Source organism: Ailuropoda melanoleuca, chromosome 1 (genome assembly GCF_002007445.2).
Source record: "Ailuropoda melanoleuca isolate Jingjing chromosome 1, ASM200744v2, whole genome shotgun sequence".
Lineage (NCBI taxonomy): Eukaryota > Metazoa > Chordata > Mammalia > Carnivora > Ursidae > Ailuropoda > Ailuropoda melanoleuca.
In genome coordinates this window covers 40,013,341-40,038,488 of record NC_048218.1, presented here as the reverse complement: position 1 = coordinate 40,038,488, position 25,148 = coordinate 40,013,341, and the positions used below count along the sequence as shown (strand labels likewise).

General features: G+C 36.5%; 1 long non-coding RNA gene across 1 annotated transcript in view; it reads left to right on the top strand.

Annotated features, from left to right (window-relative positions):
• Window positions 1-16,322, top strand: part of LOC109488437 — a 44,904-nt gene extending 28,582 nt beyond the window's left edge. Inside the window, exons 3-4 of the long non-coding RNA XR_004624347.1 lie at window positions 10,367-10,437; window positions 16,293-16,322. This is a non-coding gene — a long non-coding RNA (uncharacterized LOC109488437). The remainder of the gene's footprint in view (window positions 1-10,366; window positions 10,438-16,292) is intronic.
• The last annotated feature ends 8,826 nt before the right edge of the window (window positions 16,323-25,148 follow it).

The following is a 25,148-nucleotide window of genomic DNA, read 5'->3' as shown; positions in this document are numbered from 1 at the left end:
GAACAATGTCCAGAGCACAGTCATCACTCCATAAATATTTGTTCAAAAATAGATAGCTGACATTTATTCGTGTTTCTGTTCTGCTATGCACTATTTTAACTGCTTTCTACATGTATCATTTATTATTCACAAGAACACAATAAAAGCAGTGGTTCTGCTTCCCTTCATTTTACTGAAGGGAAAACGAATGCAGATTTAGAAATACTTCAAGAGTAGACCACTCAAAAGCAGTAGAGTAGGATATAAACTCTGATAGCCTGAATCTTACAGATCAAACTCTTAGCACTATTTCACTCTGTTAACCACAATGGTACTACCTACCTGAAACCTATATTTTATTAAGATTTTGGGGGAGGATATAAATTTGTTTTCCTAAGGTTAATTTTTAAAAGATTCTCATAATCATATTTCAAGCAAAATTTATTTTGGGTGTAAATACTTACAAAAGAAATTTACTATTTGTTCCAGCAGCAGAATACATAAACACTTTAAAACCCTCTGTAACAGTGCAGACACCATAAAATCAATGAAATCAATATTTTGAGGGGGGCGGACAGGAAACAATACATCTGAACCGTAACACTTCGTATATCTCTTAGTTTTATTTGTAGACAATAATTACAGAAACTTCATTTATAAATTTATTATTTTTTTATTTTTAAAGAAAAGTAATGACTTTTTAAGAAGTTGTTATACATACGTTATTCATGTAGCCCTTTCAGAATTCAGATAAGAAAATTAAAGCTCGCAGTGACCCCTTGGCCCAAATAACTTGTGAGCAGTAAAACAAGGAGCAGGATAGTTACATGATAATTACACATATTGTTTGCTGACTGAAGAAGTATCTATTGCCTCCTATAAACTGAAGTTAGCTGTTTATATTTGTTTATCTTGCAAGTAAGAAATGCATAAAATGTTTTAAAGAAAGAAGAAAAAAAATACATATTGTTTAAAATATACTTAGCCATCACTTAGATTATTCTTCCATGCCTATAAGGTATTTTTATTTGTCTTTCTTTACACAGGAAAATGGAATGTTCACCTTTACACAGTGAGCAGAATAAAGCCATAAATGTTTCTGATTTGTTTATAGTGGATGTCAATGAAATAAACTAAATTCTAAACTTCTTCCCCTAAAGCTTTCAGAAAACATACCATGGGAGTATCAATAGATGCTTTCAACTTCTTATATTCAAGATTAAAATTGTGAAATTGGTTAAACCCCCCCTTTGCCACCCCATCAAATATGACATAGAACAATGGACACTTGTCCTCATCATGTTTTGTGTTCAGAACAGATTACTTTAGAGGGTATTGAAATGGACATATTTTTCAAATGAGAGCATGCCCCCTCATTGTATTGCCATCTAAGACAGCATGAGCATTATTCCTGCCTGCTGTCCAGTGCAAGCCCAACATGGTTTGTGGGGAGGAGATGAAAATTGGAGGAATATGGAGGAAGTAAGGGAAGAGGAAGGTAATGAGTAAAAGAGAGGAAAAAGTGGTTTTCTTTTCTTTTTTTTTCATTTTCCCAAGAAAATTTACCATTTCAAGAACTTTCACTTCACATCTCAAGCAGATGATTTTGGGATACGCTGGCCCTATGAGAGCAGTGCCTAGCTACAGGAAAGCATTTCTGCTCCAGGAACCAGAGGAATGTGGGTTCAGGGATACCGTTCTCCAAACAGAATAAATGAGACTCCTTTTATTGTATGATGTAAGGAGTGTTCTTAGCGAGACATGAAGAATTCCATCTTAATATTTGAGGCAACGCATACTGTTGATATAATTCATTTTGTCTCTAACCCTCAAGCACCTGTCTAATGGGATGCAGTACATTGAGTTCATTACTTGGCTTATGGGCAGGACTAATAATGCTTTGCTACTTGACTCTTCATTTTCCCACTTGCATTTCTGAAATGAGGGAGGCAAAGTACTGCGTCATAGTCTTAGTACCCTACTTTCACTTCTCAAACACCTGCCCCCTTCCCTGCTTCTGCAAGTTGACCTTGCGCTAATTTCTCAGCAGATTGTGCCGCTGGTCCTTCAGATGGACAGCGTCTTGCTGTCTGCTCCGTAATCAGACTTCCTTGTTACTTTCACACTCTTCCCAGATCCCATCTTGACTTGGTTCCTGTCTTATGTAAACTCCATGGAAATGCGTTGGTGAGATGTTAATTTGGGAAACATGGTTTGCAATCTGTGGAGCAACAAGAACAGCTGGTGCTGCTGCTGTTTAGTTTTTCTTGGCAGATAGACAGAGAGGGAATTACGAACAGGGAAATTGGCCTCAACCTTAGCTGCTATTTCCTACGGAAACGTTACATTCGCCAGCAGTCCTTCTCCTGTACCACTCGAGCACCAGAGCTTCGTGTTTTAAGGCATTCCCCTACACTCACGGTCCAGAGCTTCCTGTGTCGACTTTGTTCTAAGCTTCGTACTCAGTAGCCCTCTGAGTGGCCACGTGACCACAATGAGGGGCAGATTCGAGTACACTTAAGCTGCTTGAGGAGTACATCCTATTAGGATGTTATTCCACATCCCTAATAATTTTAGGTCAATACTTAACTGTGTTATTGTCTGTTTATTAAAATAAGCTTCAGGGAGTGTCTTAGTCTTCTAGTTTGTCAGAACAAAATACCATAGACTAGATGGCTTCCCCGATAGACGTTGATTTCTTATGGTTCTAGAGTCTGAGAAGTCCTTATATCACAAGGTACTAGTCAATTCAGCTCCTGGTGAAGGCCTTCCTCCTGGCTTGCAGATGGACAAGCTTGGTCTATCCTCACATGGCAGAAAGAGCAGCTCTGGTTTCTCTTCCTCTTTTTATAAGGCATTAATATCAACATGGGGCTCCACCCTCATGACCTCATTTAAACTTAATTACCCCCAAAGACCCCACCTCCTAAACCATCACATTGGAGGTTAGTGTTTCCACATGTGAGTTTTAGGGGGACACACACATTCTGTCCATAACAGTGAGGGTACAATCTATGTATCATAAGTTAAATGTAGAGATTAATGTGGTTTGAATGATCGGCACCATCATGATATTTAGAATATTTTCATCACCCCCAAAACTTCTTGCTCCCCTTTGTGGTGAATCTCTGTTTCCCACTCCTGGCCAGCCTTTGGCAAGTACTATGCTTTCTGTCACTATAATTTGCCTTTCTGAGAGTACCATTTGAATAGAATCATGTAGTGTGTAGGTTATTTTTACTGCCTGGCTTCTTTCATTTAGCTTCATGATTTAAAATCCATCCATGTTCTAGTGTATATCATTACTTTCTTCTTTTTTTCTCCCCAAGTTTATTCATTCTCCAACTGATGGACATGTGGATTGTCCCCAGTTTTTACCTACATGAATAAAGGTCTTATAAATATTGGTGGACAAGTCTTCCTGGAAACATAAACTCATTTTCTGGGGCCATGACAAGGGATGGAATAAGTGGGCTGTATGAGCAAAAGGTTAACTTGGTAGAAAGTATCACCCTAAATTTCAAGTTGCATGCCATTTTGAATTTCCTCCAACAATGTATGAGTTCCAGTTGCTCTATATCCTCACCAGCACTTGTCAGTTTTTAAAAACTTTAACCATTCTAGGGCACTTCTGTGGCTCAGTCGGTAAGCATCAGACTCTTGATTTCAGCTCAGGTCATGATCTTGGGGTCCCGGGATCGAGCCCTGCTGTGGGCTCCACGCTCAGCAGGGAGTCTGCTTGGGGATTTTCTCCCTCTCCTTCTGCCCCCTTCCCATTTATGTTCTCTCTCTCTCTCCAATAAATAAATAAATCTTTAAAAAAAACTTAAACCATCCTAGTGGGTTTGCAGTAGTGTGATGTTTTATTATGAATTTCCATATTGACTAATGATATTGAAGATCTTTTCATGTGCTAATTTTCTATTTATTTATCCTTATTTGGTGACTTTTCTATTCAAATATTTTATCCATATCTTATTTGAGTAATTTGTCTTATCATTGTAAGACTTCTTTGCATTTTCAGTATACCAGTCTTTTATTAGACATATGCTGTGCAAATATTTTCTCCCAGTCTGTGGCTTATCTTTTCATTTTTTCTTAACAGTGTCTTTGAAAAATGAAAAAAAAACGTTTACTTTTTGATATTTTATCAAAATTTTGTATTATAGTAGTGCTTTTTGTGTCCTACCTAATACAACTTTGCTAACCCAAGGTCACATAAATTTTGTTGTATTTTCTCTTAGAAATTTTATAGTTTTAGGCCTTCATTTGGGTTTATTATTCATCTACTTCTAGTTACTATTTTATATGGTATGTGGTAAGGTTTGAAGCTCATCATTTGTATCTGGATATTCAAATGTTCTAGCGCCATTTGGTGAATCCAGTCTCTGTTATCCTAAGATGCCTAAAAGCAGAAATCTCCTAAGTAAGGCTTTGATAGATCCTAGATACAGTTTGTATGATGTAGTTTTAATTTAATATAATTCTATTTCTCCAAACAAAAGATGAGTTGACATGTTTTACTTTTATGACTTCTCATTTAGAATAATTACAAACACAAACCACAAATAAAATAGTTATTTTAAATCTCTGAATTACTAGCTCAGAAAACATGGTCAACATATTTTCTCATTGGGTTTTTGTATTGATATCTTTTCAAATTTTAGAGATAAGCTTATTGTGAATTCAAAAGTAGCTTCTGTAAATAGTAACCGCCTTTTCATTGTAGGGCTTCATCTAATAATTTTCCACGAATATTTATTAGAATATAAATTCCTACTTGTTCAAATGATATAATTGCCAGCTCTTCCAGAATAGACATACTTACAGTCTCTATCCAAATGGAAGCAATGCTATTACTAAATTACTTTGGTTGCTCAATTAGGTTAATAAAGAAAATAATGATAGGAGGGTCTATGTTTTCCATAACCATGAAATGGATCCATCATTTATTTTCATGGTTTGCATTTGTAGCTTGTCATTGTAACAAAAGTCTTTTTACTTTGTTTCAATAATAGACTATTTATAGATTAAATTGATACATTAAGCCTTCTGCCCTTCTGTTGCAGGACTCTAACTTGATTTGTCACCATTTTAGAATAGATAAACTCCATGCATACGCCACAATAATCAGAGGACCTATTCTTGAACACTGTAAGATGACCTGACAAGAGATATCACAGCTGAACACGCAAATTTAGTTCTGTTCTTTAAATAACCAAAGGGTGTGACAGACCTGGGGAGTTCATTTAGGTCTTTCTTATGTGATAGAGATGTAATGTACCCTAAATCTATTTTTAATTCTGCCTTATGCAGCCTCACAGCAAGATTTCGCACATGCAAATGAGAGTTTGTTAAAAAAAAAAAAAAAAGCCTCCTGAAAGAAATCTGTTAGTTTAAGTGGTGTTGAGATGTGAGGGCCAATTTTGCATTTTAATGCCTAATTAACCAAGTAATTACTCTAAACCTATGCCAAATTTTCCTTTACATTAGGATATGTGATCTAAATGGTTAAAACATACACAAAGTATTGGGATTTCACCAAAATACAAAGCTTTTGCACAGTGAAGGGAACCATCAAAACAAAAAGGCAACCTACTGAATGAAAGAAAATATTTGCAAGTGTTTTATCTGATAAGGGGTTAACATCCAAAATATATAAAGAACTTATACAACTCAACACCAAAACCCACAAATAATTAGATTAAAAAATGGGCAGAGGACCTGAATAGCCATTTTTCCAAAGAAGACAAACAAATGGCCCATAGGTAAATGAAAAGATGCTCAACATCACTAATCATCAGGCAAATGCAAATCAAGACCACAATGAGATACCACCTTATATCTGTTGGGTTAGCTAAAATAAACTAGAAAAAAGTAAAGAAATATCAAGTGTTGTCAAGGATGTGGAGAAAAAAGAATATCCTTGTACTGTTGGTGGAAATGCAAATTGGGCACCACTGTGGAAAATAGTAGTGGGGTTCCTTAAAAAATTGAAAATAGAATTAGCATATGATTGCATAATTCCACTACCGGATATTTACTCCCCCCAAATGGAAACACTAATTTGAAAGATATATGCGCCCATATGTTTATTGCATTATTATTTACAATAGTCAAGATATGGAAGCAACCCAAGTATCCACTCATAGATGAATGAATAAAGAAGTATATTACTCAGCCCTCAAAAGCAATGAAATCCCACCATTTGCAACAACATGGAGGTTCTAGAGGGTATAATGCTAAGTGAAATAAGTCAATCAGAGAAAAACAAATACCATATGATTCACTCATACATAGAGTTTAAGAAACAAAACAAATGAGCAAACAAAGGGAAAAAAGACAAAAACAAAACCCGAAGACAGGCTCTTAACTATAGAGAGCAAGCTGATGATTGACAGAGGTGAGATAGGACAGGGGATGGGTGAAATAGATAAAGGGAATTCAGAATACACTTATTGTGAAGAACACTGAGTAATGTGTAGAATTGTTGAACCATTATACTGTGCGCTTGAAATTAATATAACACTGTTAATTATGCGTCAATTAGAAAAACCGCACATGGTACTTAAAACAGTGCCTACTTACAGTGAGTACTTACATAATAAGTATTCAATAAATGTTATTATCATTGCCATCATCAGTGGAGGGAGGAAGAAACCAACAAATTTATGTTTTAGGGTTGCCCAGTAAAGAGAAGTTACATGGTACCTGGAATAGTTTGGAGAGTATCAACATTGACTATTAAATGGGAATATTAATCAGTTGCAACTAGGAAAATAAAAGATAGCCAAGAGTGCAAAACCAAAATTATTTAGATGAAGATATAGAATCTGATCATTGCATAATTTATACTTAACAAAATGTTTATGCTTAATTCTGTGTATTTAAATATTAACCATTTGGCCCCAATAACGAATTTGTAGATAATGCAGATCTTTTATCAAATACTCATTTAAATTAGTTGATATAGTGTTCAGAACTATTTTTTCCTTTTTTTTCTCTTCTTATTATATAAAAATACATCTTTATTTTGGGGAACCCATTCCCTGCTGCTTCAGTGAATTGCATCTACTTACTCTGAATTGGATACATTAATAAGGAATGGTAAATGGCCAGTCAAGATACCCTATTTTCCCTTGCAAGAGTCACTGATTCAGCATTTGGCATATCAATTTCACTTTTTCTAAAATACATGCAGTTTGAACCTTTCTTCTTCTTCAGTAGGTTCCAATGATCACTTGCTATTTCTAGTGAGGAGGGGCTTGGGCTATGTGTCCTTTTGAGATGGTCAGTAGACAGTGTCTTAAATAACAGGAAGACAAATTATTCTACTGAAACAGTGAAAATGACCGATGACTGTGTGTTTCAAGCACAAATAGAGTGAGGATTTTAAACACACTGTGGAACATTTATATAAGGAACATGTGTTCCTTGATTTGTTGGCCTGAAGCTGTAGTGTTAGGCTTAACCTTCTATTCTAGTCACTGCTTTTGGGAACTTAATGCCCTTCACAATATCCTTTTTCTTTTTTTTTTTTCTTTTTTTCTTTTTTTAAAGATTTATTTATTTGACAGAGATAGAGACAGCCAGCGAGAGAGGGAACACAAGCAGGGGGAGTGGGAGAGGAAGAAGCAGGCTCATAGTGGAGGCCTGATGTGGGGCTCGATCCCATAATGCCGGGATCACGCCCTGAGCCGAAGGCAGACGCTTAACTGCTGTGCGCCCCAGGCGCCCCCACAATATCCTTTTTCTGTTTCAAGTACATTCCAAATCAGAATTCTCATCTTAAGCTAAGCACCTTTTCATTTTGTTTTGTTTTCCTCTTCAAGTCCCTACCCCATCTCTGATCAAACAAAAGAATGGATTCTAAATTTTATCCCATGGAAACTCTTATATGCCATGTTGGAGCATCTTAGGGTGTGTGTGTGTGTGCGTGTGTGTGTGTGCGTGTGCGTGTGCGTGTGTGTGTGCGTGTGCGTGTGTGCGTGCGTGTGTGCGTGCGTGTTTGTGTGTGTGTGCATGTGTGTGCATGTGTGTGCGTGTGCGTGTTTGTGTGTGTGTGCATGTGTGTGCGTGTGCATGTGTGTGTGCGTGTGCATGTGTGTGCGCATGTGTGTGTGCGTGCGCATGTGTGTGTGCGTGTGCATGTGCGTGTGCATGTGTGTGTGCGTGTGCATATGTGTGTGTGTGTGCGTGCGTGTGTGTGTGTGTGTGTGTGTGTAGCCATCTGGAAGGTGAATACCTTTGAATACCTTTGAAAAACGAAGTAGCAGGATCTAATCTATGTCTTAGCTCAGTAAGTCTGGAAGCAGCATGGAAATGGAATAGAAAGCACACACATTGGAGGGCTAGTGACAAGAGGACAAGAAAGGACAAAAGTCAAAGATATTTTGAAGCATAGAGATGAAATGTTTAAAATGCTTAGTGGGCATGAACCCAGATTTGTGGATGCTGTGATGTTGAGTTTTTATTTTCTACATTGCTTAATAACCTATGGTTATTATAGCAGAAAAAACCAAACGGTGACTTTGGTTTTACAATTCACATAGTTGGTTTTATGTACTTTTGCTAGTTTCTCATATTTTTGACAATCACATAATATAAATATATCTTGAATTTGGAAAACATGGGTTTTGTGATGAAGAACTAATAAAATGTGGTTGCTGACTGGAAGTATGTCAAGAGTGAGGGAGGGAGAAATATTAAAGTTCTCCGTGAAATCTCTAGTAGAACTTGTTCAGAAGTGAGTGGAATGGTGTAGAGATTAAAGACTGAAGAAATAGATTTATAGAGCTTCTAATTTTAATAACCTCTTGTGTATGTTAGCTTTCTAAATCTTTCTTTTTTAAAATGAATGTGATGAGCCAGAACTCTAAATCCTTTCGAGTTCTACTGTTGTGTGCCTCTGTGTGATTGCTAAATATCTAGCAGCTTGGTCTGCTATTTTCCTGGACTCTATATCTTTGCTGCATTGCTTACATTTCTTACAGCTTTTTTTTTCCCTTATTGAGGTATAATTGACAGATAAAATTGTATATATTTAAACTGTACAATGTAACAACTTTTTAAACATTTTTTATTATGTTCAAGTAACCAACATATAGTACATCATTACTTTTTGATAGTGTTCAATGATTCATTAGTTGTGTATCACACCCAGTGCTCTTCACATTTGTGTCCTCCTTAATACCTATCACCCAATCAATGTAACCATTTGATATAAATATACTTTGAAATAATTGCCAAAACCAGGTTAATTAGCACATTCATCACCTCGCATAGTTATCTATCTTTTTGTGTGTGTGGTGAGAATGTTTAAGGTCTATTCTTTTAGCAAATTTCAAGTATACAATTTAGTGTTATTAAATATAGTCATCATGCGGTACAATAGATCCCCAGAACTTATTCATCTTGTAACTGAAGGCCTGCACCATTTGAAGAGCCGCTCCCTAATTCCCCCACTCACCAACTCCTAGTGATCACCATTTTACCACGAACCACAATGAGATATCACCTCACACCTGTGAGGATGGCATTTATCAAAAAGATAAGAAATAACAAGTGTTGGTGATAATGTGGAGGACAGGGACCCTTTCCTTACATACTATTGGTAGAAATGTAAGTTGGTGCAACCACTATGGAAAACAGTATGGAGGTTCCTGAAAAAAATATAAATAGAACTACTATATGATCCTTCCTTCCCACTTCTGGGTCTATATCTGAAGGAAACAAAATCAATATCTTAAGAGATATCTGCACCTCTATGTTCATCGCAGCATTATTTAAAATAGCCAAGATATAGAAACAAACTAAATGCCCATCATTGAGAGAATAAAAAATGAATATGTGGTGTATTTATATACCTAATTGAATATTATTCCATGATGTGAAAGAGAGAAATCCTGCTATTTGTGACATCATGGGTGAAACTATAGGACATTATGCTAAGTGAAGGAAGCCAGAGAGAGAAAGACAAATACCATATAATATAACTTACAAGTGGAATCTTTTTTTTTTAAAAGATTTTATTTATTTATTTGACAGAGACAGACAGCCAGCGAGAGAGAGAACACAAGCAGGAGGAGTGGGAGAGGAAGAAGCAGGCTCCTAGTGGAGGAGCCTGATGTGGGGCTCGATCCCAGAACGCGGGGATCATGCCCTGAGCCGAAGGCAGACGCCTAACAACTGCACCACCCAGGCGCCCCTACAAGTGGAATCTTTAAAAAATTTTGTTTAAAAGTACTTTGGAGGATGGCATATAACATAAGACACTGTGCTTATTTATATACCTAAACATGTTATGTGACCTTTTTGGGGGAGGCCTTTGGGATTCTACAAAGCCTTAGTAATTAAAAAAAGAAATCTTTTTCTCTTATTTCTCTAGGACTTTTGCAATTGGATCTACCAACTTTCATATCAGACAAGTCAAATACCTGACAGCAAGTGGAACAACAGGTCATTATCATAATTCTATGATTTTTATTTTATTTTTATTTTTTATTTTTTTAAAAGATTTTATTTATTTATTCAACAGAGAGAGACAGCCAGAGAGAGAGGGAACACAAGCAGGGGGAGTGGGAGAGGAAGAAACAGGCTCCCAGAGGAGGAGCCTGATGCGCGGCTCAATCCCAGAACGCCGGGATCATGCCCTGAGCCAAAGGCAGACGCTTAATGACTGAGCCACCCAGGCGCCCCACATGATTTTTAAAATTAAACAAAACCATATGGCACTTTTGGTTTTAGTTCAGTCTTAGAAAATGACAAGCAATTTACCCTAACAACCCAAACAATCCAGGTAACTTACAGAATCTAGTTTTATAAACCCATCAGAGATCTGAGTACTCAAAGAAACACAAAAGGAACTAAACTCCAAAAGTGTTGTATGCTTAGCAGGAGAGAAAACTACAGTTAATTTTACCTCTGGTAGAATGGCAAGAGAAAGAGGCATCTGCTGTAGAAAAAAGTGGAAATACTAGAATGAAGACAACATTATAAGAAATGAAAAATTCTGAGCCACCTGGGTGGCTCAGTTGGTTAAGTGTCTGCCTTTGGCTCAGTTCATGATCTCAGGGTCCTGGGATCAAACCTTGCATCTGGCTTACTGCTCGGGGGGAGTCTGTTTCTCCTTCTCCCCCTGCCCTAACTCCTGCTTGCTCTCTTTCTCTCTCTCAAATGAATAAATAAAATCTTAAAAAAAAGAGAAATGAAAAATTCATTAAACAGACTTAGCAGGAGCATGTAAACAGCTGAGAAAAGGGTAAGTGAACTTAAAGACAAGTTGATAGAATGCATTCACACTGAAACAAAAAGAAAAAGGATTGAAATGACAGAGATTTTTTTTTTAAGATTTTATTTATTTATTCGACAGAGACGGAGACAGCCAGCGAGAGAGGGAACACAAGCAGGGGGAGTGGGAGAGGAAGAAGCAGGCTCCTAGCAGAGGAGCCTGATGTGGGGCTCTATCCTATAACGCCGGGATCACGCCCTGAGCCGAAGGCAGATGCTTAACCACTGTGCCACCCAGGCGCCCCTGAAATGACAGAGATTTGTAACAATTCCCAATCTGTTTATAAATGAACTCTCATGAAGAGAGCAGAGGGCGAATGGGGAAGAAAGAATATTCGAAGAGATAAAGACCAAGAATTTTCCAAAATTGATGAACCCTTTTAACTATACTACCAGAAAGCTTAGTGACCTCTAAACAGGAAAGCAGGATTTTAGAAAAGACATTATGACAGTCACAGCTCCTTTTCTAACCTCTGCAATCATAATTGACTAGATTTAAAAAACACAGTAGCCCAAAGTCAATTGGGTAAAAAGAAAATTGAAGCGAAATCTTTGAAAAAAGACAGCAGGAATTTCAAAGGCAACTAGCAATGAATGCTTTGCCTGAAGAGACATAGAAGTGATAAATTATTATCTAGAGAGAAAGGAAATAAATACTATTAAAATTTACAGGATCTTCAGTGAACTAGTAATCTGGATTCTAATATGAATGAAAATGAAGCTTACTAATAAATTTTGAATAAAGACGGAAGAAACCATCTCAGGAAGTATGAGTTTCCTGTTACTGGAAGTGATCAAGAGTTGGCTAATGACCAATTGGAATAGAATTCAAGCCTCAGATGTATTGTTAATCTAAATGATCATTGTGATCTTATTCTCATCTCACATTCTTTGATTACAGAAAAAGAGGGAAAATAAGCTAATTAGCCAAATATGTGACTTAATATACAGTATCCTTTATTTTTACCTTTTAAGAAAATTAATAGAAAAGTATTTTCTTTCTAATTATTCACCAAATAATTTAAGATAATGTAACTAACCTGTAAAAATCATGAGGCACAACACTTCTAGCTACAGAAATATTTGTTAGACTTACAATTCAAGGAGAGATATAGTTATGTCTATTTAACTTATTATGTAAAATCTATCTTGAAATTATTTGTTATAAAGGGATTTATTTACATCATTTAAAAGTTTCAGAGAAATAACATGTCTAGATATGATTTGATCAGGTCTCTGGCCTATATGTGTTTTAGTTGTATCATCAAATTGGTGTCCTTCAGGCTGTCAGACTGATGGCCCATTCACCAATCACATCATTAGGAGAAGATAGACATCTGGTTCCACAGTTCTTTCATTATTAGCAACTTTAGTGATGATTGGGCTAATCTTCAACTAATTTCAGTGGCCAAGAAAATGTTACACATTAACTGAATTTGTCTTAGATTGCCAGACCATCTGCTGTATGGGTTGCTGTGACAATGGTTGTAGTAAGGAATGTGACATTAACCCAAAGAATGTGGACCTCTCAAAGTCCCACCCAATCCCACCCAACCTTCACAGTTGCTTCAGGATGAAGAATGTTTAGAGATTGTTGAAGAGATTACCCCAATGTCCATTACTGAAGAAATACTCTAAAAAGTTTGAAATACATAGAAAAAAAAAACCCATGACTTTATGAACTCAGCTGCAAGGTTATAAAAGATACTAAGGCTCAGAAATAGAAATTGTCAGTTTCACAAATGGAGTTGCCAACCACCTTATAATTATTGGATTCGAAAAACTTTTATTTTCAATGATAGAGGTAACCGACATTTATTGAGTGTGGGAGAACAGAGATTACAAAGTCCATTGTGCCTTCAAAATAAATTGTAAAGTTACCAAAGACTCCATCCAACATTCACATACCTCAGAAAAAAATAGATTCAAATGTCTACTGCCTTCTATGGCTACAATGGCTGTCAAATGAGCTACTAAAGAAAAAAAATAACACAACACCCATGTTTTTTTGACCAAGAATAATCCTCAGATAAAACTCTATTAATCCTTAAAGATAAATATCTTCTTTGGGATTTCTGTCACTGCAGACCATGAGTTTAATCTAAAATGAATGATTTTAACTGACACATGCTTTCAGTACCATTGGTCTTTTCCACATATCTTGAAGAAATAACTACCATCAGTTCTCACTCTATCTTCTTGAGTCTCACACAAATTGCTGCCAAATGACAGAAGAGAAATACAGGAACTCAATCATCTCAGTATTGAATATGTTTTCTATATAAATTGGTTTTGGAGAATGAGTTATTGTGCCCAATTCCAGTAATAGCACAGAAAACTTAACTTTCATTATCAAATGGCAGAAAGCCATAAATTGTGTCCTGTGATGAAAAAGTTATTAAAGAAGATTTCAATCTTTCTTTTCAATATATATCTGTGTTAGTCTCATGGTTTGAAATTTAGAAACCTGTAGTTGTACCATTTCAGAATATTATTTGCTCTTTCCCCAATATTTGAGAAGTTATTTAAATGATTATATATACTTATTTCAGGTATTACATGAAAAAAAAGGTGATACAGGAAAAACAAGGAAGCTCTAGATTAGATTTTAGCTCTAACATTTAGTGTCAGATAAAATTGAATAATCACTGAAGTTATCGTGGCACCTTAGCTTTCTTATGTGTGAAATGGGGCAATTCTGTGTGTGCGTAGTGCTGGTGTGAGGATCAATGGTATCAATTATAAATCACAGTGTTTAGTCATAGTCAACATGTTAATTCTACTCGATATAACTTACAGGGTTATATAAGAACATTAGAAAGAAAGCATATAAATGAGAGTATCATGAAGATAATTTTGTTTTTAATAATATTACCTTACAACTATTCTGGTATTCACTCAGTTTGTATTCATTACAGCAGAGGAGGGTATCTGTCTCAAAAATGCAATTATACAAATTCTATATGGCTTCTTTATAGATTTTATTTATTTATTTGAGAGAGAGTGAGCGCAAGCAGGCAGAGGGGCAGAGGGAGGGGAGAAGCAGATTCCCCACTCAGCAGGGAGTCCAATGTGGGGCTCAATCCCAGGACCTTGAGATCATGACTCGAGCCTAAGGCAGACGCTTAACCGATTGAGACACTCAGGCACCATCTATATGGTTTTTGATTTAAATAGCCTGCAACTGGCGAGAGGAGGCTTCCATATTGACTTTTCTAATTTTTAAGATTTCTCAATTTGGTTTTGAGTATCAAAAGAAAAACTTGGAGGGTGCTTGGGTGGCTCAGTTGGTTAAGCTTCTGCCTTCAGCTCAGGTCATGATCTCAGGGTCCAGGGCTGGAGCCCCACATTGGGCTCGTTGCTCAGCAGGGAGTCTGTTCTCCATCTCCCTCTGCCTCTCTGGCTACTTGTGCTCTCTCTTTCAAATAAATAAATAAATAAATAAATAAATAAAGTCTTTAAAAAAAAGCAAAATTTGGAAACTTCAGATCATATATTTATATCATAAACAAAAGGAAGAGAAATAAATGAAAAATATTTGTATCATACATGTACTTATACTTCCACATTAAAAAAAGAGATAACAATGATTTCTGGGCTCAGAGGAGAGGTTTAGAGAAGACTAAGAAAGGAAAGTAGAATTTAACCACTAGCATGGAGCTCCCTTCTCTGTCTATCTCTACTACCATTACCCTCCTAGTGGGGAGGATAGAAACTTCTAGATGTGAGAATCTGTGGATGGATGTGATATTTGCCTGAGATTCTGTCTGGAACTATGACAAAATGTATCATTGTGGAGTATTCTATGTTAACATAGAATCACTGCAATGCAGAAAAAAATGCTAACAGTGCATGTCTACTTAGAAAATGTTCAGAGATCTGTCCCCTGTTTCCACTTACCATTTAAATTTTCTACTGGATATAGAAGAGATCTGGAAATATTCATAGGAGAGCCAAATAGGGAATGAAAAGAAAGAGGTGAAGATGTTATGCTTGCCAAGGAAGTGTCATGGTAAGGGATGAAGGACTCCTTATAGAGTCTATGGGACAAAAGGCCTAGTTGGCTTCTGAAGGGAAACTGGGAACTGAGGAGTATGATGGAACAATCAGATAAGACTGCTGGGTATTCTCCTCCTGTCATACTGCCTTTCCCCAGCTGGGAAAAGAGTGAAGGAATTAATCACTAAAGATTACCTGAAGATCATGATGGGGCAGGACACTACCCAAAAATATGGCTTGGCATATTAAATATCATAAGCTAGAGGAATTTAAAAACCAACAGAAGCAGTCACTCTGACCTTTCAGCCCTTCACTCTTATTCTCTGAAACAAATTATAAAAATCCCATATGAGAGGCACCCTCTGTACCAGGAGGAGCAAAGAAATTCTTGTCACAAGAGACTTTCTGTGCAAATAAACTGTGTCAAACTGACCCTTATCTTCCTAGTTATTCTTTAGCATTTACCACCCTTTACCCAAATCACCTTGTTTAGCCAGTTCTTCACAAATTTATTATTTCTTTGTGTAAAAGGTATAAAAGCTGCCTGCATTGGTCAATTCTTTGGGTCTTCATTCTCTTGTGAAGGCTCTGATGTATATCTAAAAATTCAGTAAAAGTTGTACAGTTTTCTCCTGTTAATCTAAGTTTAATTTTCAGCCCCAGCCAGGGACTCTAAGTGGGTCGAAGGAAACTTTTTTGTCCCCTACATAAGAATCTACAAAGTGAGCTCTCCTTCCTCAAAGTCATGCTAGGAAGACTCTGAAGCTTAGATTACTCTCCAGAAAAGGAGAAGGGAGAGGGAGAGAACTCTGGATTTGATTGACTATCCAAAAAGAGACTTTTATACGAAAAGGAAGTGAACATATTTCTTATCTAGATTGTTGCCTCCTGTTGAAAGAAATGAGCACCTGAAAATTATGATGGATTTAGTAAGAGGAAAATAAAGTTCTATTTTTGAATATCTGAGTTGTTTGAACTACTGTGATGACAATTTTTTTTAAAGATTTTATTTATTTATTCGACAGAGATAGAGACAGCTAGCGAGAGAGGGAAGACAAGCAGGGGGAGTGGGAGAGGAAGAAGCAGGCTCATAGCTGAGGAGCCTGATGTGGGGCTCGATCCCATAACGCCGGGATCACGCCCTGAGCCGAAGGCAGATGCTTAACCACTGTGCCACCCAGGCGCCCCTGTGATGACAAATTTTAAGGCTGCTAAATAAAGTTTTTATATTTATCAAACTGTATTTATGAAATGATTATTTTTCAGTTTTAATACGTGAAAGTGTATTTAGTTAACACCTACAGCTTCTGATCACCATAAAATAATCAGAATTTTTGTCAGCCTATAATGTGCCAATCTTTAAAACTCAAAAATAGTAAAATAGTAAAAATAGTAAAAATAACTTATGTGTTTTGTGTGTTTTATTGAATTTACTAACCACTGTCTTTTATTACTCTGGGTTGAATAATATGAAATTGCTGATGTTTGGCCATTTTCGAGCTATGAAAATGGCAAGTTCACGTGGTAGACTTTAATACCTCCCAGAATGTCTAGACCTTTACACATTCCAGGTTGGAAATGTCTAGAATACATGATAAACAACGGTTGATAAGATTTATAGAAAGATGTATGTAGCAAGAAACTTGTTTATGATGAACATAAAATTGAAAATAATTTTTTGAAAATCGTAAAATCTGCAAGACATATATTAATGTTTCTCAATATTTAATCCAATTTTCCAGTGTGGTCTGCTCAACAGGTCTGGTGTTGATACTCTGATTAAAGCAGACTATTAAATTATTCTGAAAAATCTTACTTTTGCAATACTCTTGATTGATTAAACCACTCTAGTTATTTTTCTACTAGCTCTTATCTATATTAATGTTGAAAGCAATTTCAAGTAAGTCTCAAACTTGGTATATGTGGGTATCCTGGACAGTAAGTATTAGACTCATCAGCTGGAAATGAGTGCTCATTATGCAAATATGGTACAGTTTTAAGAAACACACTCATGAAAGTGACAATTCAGGTAAAAAGAGGGTGTTTTGGACAGGTGGGCCAGCCCTGTCTTCTTATATCATACTGTACAGTTCTGGGTTTTTGTGTTTAATTCCAAATTCAAATGATTACATTTTACATGGGGAAAAAAAAGGTTGCCTTTCTGAGGTGTATAGGAAAGTAAATTGTTGGGATCATTCATTTCTTATTCTGTGTTCACTCACAAAGCTTCAGTTGAGCAAATGATAAGAAAGGTTATCATTACAAATGCAAACCTACACTTATTGACAACAATTTGGAAAAACATTGTTTCTTTAATGGGGATTTTTGAAGGGTATGGGAATTTAGCAGCTGAAAAAATTTTTTTTCCCTTTCTCTTTTTTCTTTTGCACCCTTCCACAAAGGCCTCTTTTACCCCCGTAGAGGTCTGGGCCAAAATCCCTTTCGGAGCAGTCACAACATTGAGCTGTAGGGTGACTCTCCTCCGTGTGAGGAAGCTTCAGAAACCCCAAGGACCAGTTGCCTCTTAAATCTGGAAAAGGGAATTGCATTCCATATATTCCTTCCATCTGTGATGTGCTAAGGACAAACATGTATATGATCAATCTTGAAAACATTCCAAGAAAGTCATTGGTGATGCAGTATTCATGATTTGTTGACATCTAAGATGAATTTGAGATGCTACAGTGATTTTTCAATGCCAAATTTATTAATATCCATCTACTGGGTTAATTTAATATTTAAGTCTGTATCATTCTCACCCCTGTTTCCATGCAAAAGACCTTTCAATTCTCTGGCTTTCAAAACATTCCTAAATACAACATCATGATTCTGTTAATAATTCAAAGAAACAACTTTTCATGTTCACTCAAAACCACAATTCCTCAACATTTAATTACTTAGAAATAATAAACAATGGCATCAACATTTTCCCTTAATTTACAGGTGCATGTTGCTGAGCTTTGAAAGTCTGGTTCATTTGACTAGTGACACTCCCAAAATCCAGTTGTTTAAAACATTGTATTAGTTTGGTCTTGATGTGAGTTTTTATGGGAACTATATTGGCCATGTGAAATAAAATTATTAAAGTTTTCTCATGGCAAAACATCTTCCTTAAATTATTGTGGATTCTATTTACTACGGGTTTTGTCACAGACAAGATTATCACATATAAAAAATATGAATGTTTTAAATGCTAATGTCAGAAGTGGTGAAATGGAGAGAAACAAAACAAGCCAAAGTAATTTCTCTCCAACTCATGATAAAGGCCAGAGTCTAAGAAGAACCCAAGGAAAATAATGTCCAACATTTTTTTAGACTCCTTTCCTATTTTGAGTATATGGAGTTCTTTCTCATTTAATCCTAAGCATACATGCTCTGGTCTTGTCTTATTGTTTCCTTGGAGAATGAAAGAGAAGGCCTTGTGTGGGGCATAGTGACCAAAAAGAGGATAGCCAGTGTCAGCCATTGTAATTCATAGTAAGAGGTGATGAGGACAATGACTGTAATTCCCCAGGGGAATCATGAAAAATCTGGAATTCTGAAATGTCCCTTAGTGTGGGGGACATGGACTTGATTTATTTAATTTAGATATTTCTGAAAATGAAGCCAGAAGAATAGGGGATTTAGGGAAAAACAAGTGAAATGCATTTTTCCCTCATAATTTTACTTTAAATTGATCTTCTCCCTTTCAGAAGATGAGAAATAGAGGTTTATAAATAGCATAACTAGGAGGGTAAAATTGTGTATTTATGAGAGGCCTTGAAACTTGTTAGCTATCTATACTGTCATGTGCAATTAAAGTGATAATTAAAGTAGAGTGTCTCTGTTCATTAGGAAGTTTCAGCTAACATGTGCACATAGTTTACAATAACAGTGAACAGCTTTGCCTCCTGTAACAGTATCCCACAGGCTCGATATAAACTGTAAACATATTACATTTGCTCTGTACAGTGTTTTAAAACATTAAAAAATTAGTTTCCAATATTTAAAAACTGGGAGATTTCACAGAATAATCTGAAATTTTGGCCTTTTCATGAAAAATGGTAAGCACTAGCAAAGGGGGTTCAAACTCAGAGGGCAACGAATATCTGGGGCTGATGATCCAGACCACTGACTCCTCTGGGTGGGGTGTAGAAGCTCTAGTTCTCTGTGGCCCACTCATCTGTGTCCCTGTTTGCCTCCTACTTAGCCCCTGTAGACATTCGAATTATTTACAAGAGACTTCTCTATTTTTAGCTCACCATCTTGAAACAGACTATTTTGATTATGGAAGTACTGTTCTCTCTCCCTTCATTTCTCTGGCTTATTAGGCCCCAGGAAATGGTTGGATAGCCAAGAATTACACACACAGAGACAGCAAAAATGTCTTCTATAAGAAATCAGGAGAAGTTTTCAAGTTGGAGGCACAGATGGGGAGCAGGGGAAAGGAAGATGAAATTCTAGAAATCAAGTAGAAGCAAGAAGTATAAGCATTCTTTGGAGGAGAGAGTATTTGAGAGTTTAAATAAAGAATGACTAATATTAAATTTTAAGATATTTTCTGTCCTTCACTAGAGACATAACTTTCCCTATTCTAAACCTTGTATAAGATCCCTATTTACACGGCTTTGGGTTGGTGGACGTTGGGAATTGAAGGAATGGGATGTCTCACCAGCACCCCATTGTTGGCAAAAAAAATAGGCACACAGGAGGACAAATGAGAATTTAGCAGAAGAAGAACTGAAGATGATGAGGAACTGCTCTCACCTCACCTGTCCTGTGTAGCGGGAGAGAAACTGGGCTCCCTGTAGCTCCTGAAATGGAGAATTTAGCTGATTTTCCTTTAAATGCGATGTGATGGCTGGGTGGCTTAGTCGGTTAAGGGTCTGACCCTTGGTTTTGGCTCAGGTCATGATCTAGGGTTGTGGGATCAAGCCCCGGGGCAGGCTCCTTGCTCCACAGGGGGTCTTCTTGTCCCTTGTCCTGTCTCTCTGCCCCTCCCCCGACAGGTACTATAAATAAATAAACAAACAAATAAATAAAAAGAAACGCTTAAAAAGAATAAATGCGACGTGATTCCTGAGAACCAGAGGGAACGCTGATGTCCAAGAATCTGACAGAGGAGTTACAATAGTTAAAACATTCTGTTACCACCTCAAACATGAGGGGTTTCTTTAATGTAAGACTTTGTTTAAAGATTGCTTAGTTTCCAAACTTTAACATTAAACAAATTGTCAAAAATAATTTCTGTCCTTTGAAATGATAAATGGAAGCAGCAAGAATTTTATCAGAATACTTAAAGGTAAGTGCCTAATAGGGTGGACTCACATCTAATGAGAAAGTTAGATTCTAAAGTAAGGACATAGTACAAAAATCACATACATTTAAAACTATCCTTCAAAAATTCCTTCACTGCCATGAAATCACCAGGCTGGGATTCTTTTGCACTAAATCTGTAGCCTCATAACCTGGGGAAAAGGGTAACAAGATAAATAAAAGAGTATTTTCCTATACCCTCCACCCACATCCGCCCCTCAGAGTACAGACACACAGGATGAAAAACTGAATGTGTACAAATGCCACTCCATTGTGTACCAAATAAATAGACTTTGAGAAATCTTTGGTGATGTGATTTTTGGTACTCTTTTTAAAGTGCTCTCAAGTGATGACTTTTTTTTTTCCATCACACTGTTTCTAAAATTTAAATGAAAGAACAGTTTTGTAAGGCAATTAATGAATATGGTTTGCTTTACAATCTCCTTGTTTTGGGTAACTGTGAACTTCTTTTGAAGGGGACAGGCTGCGTTGCATCTAAATATGGAACAGCAATGTTGTGTTCTTTAATGCAATGGTTACACTTTGTATGTGGGATGTGTTAATGTGTATACAACAGCCTGATGAAACATACTATATGGCCTCAGTTTTCTTCTCAAGCTTGTTTTTAAAGGAGACTGAAACCATCTAAGGAGAATTAATCAACTCAAATGCTGTCTACATATTTCTGCATGTCTCTTCAGAGTCTGTGAGATACCAGTAATTCTCTTGCCTTTAAAACCACACAAGGCAGCTGTTTTCCCACACTTGAAAACAGTGGTGAGCAAAAGATGGGGGAAAGCCTGTAGCTGGAAAAGTTTTATGACTTGAAAAACATTAAGACTGACCTGATTTTAAGACCTGTAACTTCCTTTAACATTCTATTCTCACATTTCCCTTCGCATAATTCATCTGTACTTCTTATCTGTGGCCTTGTTGACTTTAAGTAAATCATATAAATATCTAGGATTTAACTCAAACATTATTGTTTTCTTTAGGATCCTGAAATAAAACTTCATAAAGAATTTATAAATGTTTTGAATAGAGCTAAAGTCAACACATCTGTTTTTTGTTTAGTGACAACTTTTAAGGTGTGGTTGGGGACAGGATTCATCTATCTTTGGGTTCACTCAACTTAGCCAAACTGGAACTTACATACCAATGTGTCTGTGTTTCTATAAAACTGATGTCATGTCAGCATGATTCTGGGAAAAAAAGTTTTTTGTTTTTTTCCTTCTTCCCAGATTGTATTTTCTTACTGCTGCTCCAACAAAGATCGAGCAAACCCTAAAGGATTTGTCTGGAGTGCATTTCGGTTGAAAGGAAGGACTGGGACAGAATTAACACAAAATAAACTTAATTTGTTAAAATATTTTTTTCTCAAGGGTACAATCAATCCAAATTTAGAGCGGGCTTATATCGTAGCTGCATGCTCTACAGAAAAGCAATCTAAATAAAGGGGTGATTTGCACTTATCAAACTAATATTTGCCAATATATTTTTCACAACCTCTGAAACCTGCACTACTGACAATTGAAGGCGTGATCCCAAGGAGTATCCCAGGGAATCGACCAGGTTGTTTCTGTTCATCTGGAAGATTCATGGAATACGTGCCACGATAACTCAGTGACCAGCTTTGCCACCTGCTCACTGAGTACTTGCAATTCTGTATCCCTGCAAAAATATCTTTCCAGTGATTATATTTGCATTTTAGACCAGAAAGCATCAAATATAGATGTACAATGCTTATTATTTTGGCCATTTGGAATAAGGAATTTAGACAAAGTGGAGCTTGTAAACCATAGTACAGATGGAGCTGGTTGAGCTACAAAGGAGATACACTAAAATATATTTACATCTATCTATAGAATTACTTCATCATAAATAGAAGCAAGACATATAATCTATTCTCTTTACATTTAAGCCCAAATGGGAAATTTACTGGGCTCCATAAAAAGTATAAAGTGGCAATAATCAGTGTTCTCAGACCATTAACTGTCTATACTGTCATATATAATTAAAGTAGTAGGGCTCCTGCTTTGAACCTTATATTCACAAGGACTTTCTGGACTCAAGTCATAATTGTGGGCATTTCAATACGTGACTTTTATTGCATCTCAGGGCCACGTAGCTTATGCAGCTATTCTGCCATTAATTTTGCTAATACTTTTCCTTAGTCACAAGAAGGAGATGGTAAACTAAAGATAGTCACTAGCTGATCATCAAGTAAAACAAACCAAAACACATGGTCTTCTTGGGCAATGGGTTATGTCAGCCAACAAATGTACTGACTGGGAATGATTCTTAGCCAGGATGTGTGCTTCCATTCTATTCTGAAAATCCTTTGGCTTTCGATATGAGTACAAGAGTGGTATGAGAAGGATGGTGTGGAGCTGACATATCTGCCTTGGAGAGCTCAGAGTTGTCTATTGAGGTGTTCATTTGAAATTTAGTTATGTCTGATTTCACTTGGAAACCTGGGAAATCTTTCTAGCCTACCAAACTCTTTCATTCTGTAGGAAGTTTCACTTGTCTTCTTTTTCCTTTCCCCCATCTCATTTTCTCTCTTCTCTCTCTCACACACAGACACATTCCACTCCCATAGGACCATATGACATATACGCACGCAGCATCCTCCTACATTATAAAAATACCCTTTCAAATTATTTCACCACTGTTAATAGAGTGTATCTTTCAAATCGGAATGGGTGAATTTATGATGGTGAGGAGAATGTTTATGTTAAAACCATTAAAATGAATATGTTGCAGACATTTCTTTGGGCAACAGGAAATGAACCAGATCGTGATTGCGTTTGAAGTTTATATCATTTCCAGGGATAAGGAGACTCTTGGATGAGTAGAAACTGATTTGACTGTAGGTTTTCTTGTCAATTCCTCACATCTGTGAGTTATGAAGCTTTATTCTGACAGCAGAAAATTAACTCACTCTGCTGTCTTGATTGCTTTCCCACAGTGCTCCCTCCATGGCTCTGTACCAGCAATTGTAGCAGGAGAGTGAGAGTCGGTTTGCTTCTTGGTGGGTTGGCCCCATTCCCCGTGAGGGTAAGGAATCTGAGATGGGGAAGGCTCGCCAGGAGGGAAATTTTTCTTATTACTTCAGTAGTCAATGGCAAAATTTTGTGTAGAGAGTTTTTTCCATATGGAGATGTGGTGGGTTTTATTGTTTGTTTGTTTGTCTTTTGTTTTTGCTTTATCCAGAATAACAGGGAAAGGCTAAGCAGTTTTATGACCATTTCCTTGCTAATTAAAGCGTAGGGTAAAATAATTTCCCCCTTACAGAGGCCAGTGGTAACATCTAATGCAGGAAGTTTTTGGCCCAAAGCCCAGTATGAGATGTAGTGCAGAAATACTTTCCAGCACTGGGGGCATTTGATGGTCAATAAACAAACACTGGAACACTATCTTGTTTTCAGACTGAAATGCCTGAGAAAGTAGAATTTTCTAACCCTGAATAGTGTGACATTATTTATACACTCAGGAAGATTACAAGGGGCTCAAACTCACCAGGAGCTGTCTATGAAGAAATGTCTGTGATGGAAAAGAAGACAGATTGTGAGTAATGATTTTCACACTCTTTATGATTTCTTGAAAGCTGGATTGCTTTGATAAATTTGACATCAATTTATAGGGACCATGCACAGGATAAGTAAGTAAACAAGGATTTTACCTTCCTTTGAAAGCTTTATAATGAAAAGTGTCACTCCTTGCGTCCCTTTCAGTTGTCTGTTGGACAACATGAAGAGTGTTGATTTGGGGCCTAGCAAAAAGGTATTGATTATTGATATAAGAAAATTCTTTGAGTACAGATCATTACTTCTAATATAGATACATATTTTCCTATCCAAGTCCCTCTGGTGGGGGGTAGGTGGGTTAAGGATTGACCCTTTCTAGGAATCTGGGCACATAATCCGAAGAAATTAGTTTTAAGCATATAACCTCTTAGAGATATCATGTGATCCTAACATATAAAAAAATTTTCTCATTCTTCTTTTTTTATATTTGTCAGTTGGCTTTAAATTAAAAATATTAACTTATAAGAAATAAAAACTAGTTTTTTTTACTTGTTTCATTAACTTACTTATTTCAATTATTCATTCACTTGCTATGTGTATGTGTATGTATGCTTGCCCATATAAACATACAGGTATATTTATTTATAATCTCTGGTCTTTAACAAAAATAAATTTTTTTTCATGTGCGAAAGTTTGATTTTGTTTATTGGCACAGATTTTATTTTAAAAGTGAGGTCAAGCCTTTAGAAGAGTTATGCCATCAGACATGTTAAATGGAAAATGAGTTGAATGTGGATAAGGGTAAAAGCAGGGATATCAGTTAGGAGGATATTGCTGAAATCTAAGTAAGAGACGGAGGAGGCTGAACTAAAGTGGCATAGTCCACATAGAGAGAAATGAGCAAGTTATATTTTCAAAATGAAGCCAGTTTGACTTGCTGGTGAACCGGATGTGGAATGTGAAGGAAAGAGAAGAGTCATAGATGACTCCTTGGATTTTGTTCTAAGTAACTGCATAGGTAGGGGTGCCATTTACTGAGATGGGAAGACTAGGAAG